The sequence below is a fragment of the Anarrhichthys ocellatus genome, unplaced genomic scaffold (genome assembly GCF_004355925.1).
Source record: "Anarrhichthys ocellatus isolate YVR2014 unplaced genomic scaffold, GSC_Weel_1.0 scaffold36, whole genome shotgun sequence".
In the NCBI taxonomy this organism is placed as follows: domain Eukaryota; kingdom Metazoa; phylum Chordata; class Actinopteri; order Perciformes; family Anarhichadidae; genus Anarrhichthys; species Anarrhichthys ocellatus.
The window spans coordinates 1734832-1737034 of NW_022280066.1; positions in this window are offsets into that span (position 1 = coordinate 1734832).

Here is a 2203-nt window from a genome sequence, read left to right on the forward strand (position 1 = left end):
CCCCCCCCCCCCCCCCCCCCCCCCCCCTACCAGGTTAATGCCCACGTTTGATCCTCAATTCAAAGCAGTTGGATTCAATTTCAATTTGAAGTCACACCCTCTCAGATTTTATTGTCAATATTTATAGAAATCAACATCCCTATGCATTTATTGTGCTAAAATATCTTACAATTTGTTAAAAAAGTGGTACAGTAAATATTGACTGGTATTGTTATAGTGATTCTATAATCGTACAATCTGATCTCCAGGAATAGAAGTTCCTGCGTTAGTTGTGGGACAGGTTTGTGTAGAAGAGGAAATATATACATCAGTGTGTGCTGAAGTAGTAATAGTAAGACAAGCAGCATCAGCCCGCTCCATGCCCCTTTCTTCTTTTGAATATCATAACCCCAGTTTTCTTTAGGCCCCATCCACCTCATAGTGGCACTTTTTTTTCTTTTAAATCAGATTTAAATCAGAACTCTTAACAAAAGACCCGCACTTTATGATTTTTCCGTCCGACACACACACACAGAGAGCTGGACAGAAAAGGTACTAAAGGGTCTAGAGCTTGGGATCTCCTGACGCTAGTGCCCAGGGTTGATAGGCTAGGCTTTCCCAATGCTGGCACTATAAAATTAAAAAAATAAATGAATGAATAAAAAACTGTTTATTTGGGACAGTTTTTGTACTGCCATTCAATTTGACATGAGTGTGCCTTGAATAATGATCTTCCTATTTATTATCTAAGACAAACGCAACACTTTTTATGAAGCATCAAATTGAACGCGGAAAAAAGATAAAATTGTGTTAACTGTAAGTTGAAATTTTCACAGAAATATTCAAATTAATACAAATGAAACAATACTGAGTTTGGATTTAGGAGTACCCAGCACAATATCAGTGTGTCTGTGTGTGTATATATATATGTATGCATATGTACATATAAAGGCACAAACCTATATATAGATATATATCAAATTCCTCACTCATAAGGACAAGAGTCTGTCCCACAACAGAAAATTCCAGGAGTGGACAAAAGCCACAAAAAAAGTCAAGGAAGAGACTCGACAAAAATCAGGAAATGCAGAAACTAAAAAAAAGAATTTAGTGCACTCTGTCTTAAAATAAGTTTACAGTATTGAAACAAGTACAAGGGTAAAATAATATTTGTGTGTATGTGTGTTTTAAACAAACGAGTATTTTTTTTTCCAGGTTTGCTTATAAAGTTTTCTCTGAATGCCGTAGTGGCAATGTGTATATTCTTTTCTTTTCTTTTTCCTTTTTTTTTTGGTGACGGGGTTTTAGTATATATATAAATATATATGAATATATATTACATTTTTCTTGTTTACTGTAAAAGTATACCAGTATTTGTAATATTGGAGAATGCCTGGGCATTTTACAAAAATAGAAAAAAGGTTGTTTTTTATTTTTTATTTTGCAGTCCAATTAAATTGTGGGTCTCTTAAACTGTTTTTGTCACTGTAACTGTAAAAGTCTTAAGTTTTCGTAACTTTTATTCTGCCTTGGGTGTAATGAAATAAAAAATAAACAAATTAAAAAATGACTGAGCTGTAACAAACTTGGATTTGGTGGTGGGATTGGGGTAAGGGTGGAGGGAGGGGGTTTCTCCCTTAGGAACAACAGAACATTGGTTCTGCTTTTCAGGAAAAACACTGAGAATCCTGACTTGTATCTATTTTTCTTCTTCTGGAATGGATTATTCTTCATGGATGGTTTGAAATACATGTGTAGGCACTTGCTGTCTTTCCTAAGGAGCTTGTCTTTTTTTAACTTGTGGGCTATGTGCATCCTTTTGTGAAGAGGGTACTCTAAGTACCTCGGGACGTCTTGCTCTTATATACCGGGTGCAGGGGGAGCGTGACTTCATGCCAATGACAAGATACAACTCACAGGCTGCCATTAGCTATTTTTCCTCTCATTGGGCAGAATAGATAACCTGATGAATTTGTACTGTTGTAATGAATCACGTTGTACAGAAGGGGATGTTTGACGGCGTTTTAGTGACAAAAACACAAGTCAAAGTTTTGTTTACCACTCTATTGGTTGTACATAGTTTTCTATGACTACGCTGTTTTTATTTTATTTCACCTTTTTTTCTTTCTGTTTATTTCTTTGTGATTTTTTTTAACTGGCACTGGCAGTGACTTGCTGTGTCTGGGGTTTGGGTTGTTGGTTGTTGCGGGGAGTAGGGGGGGGA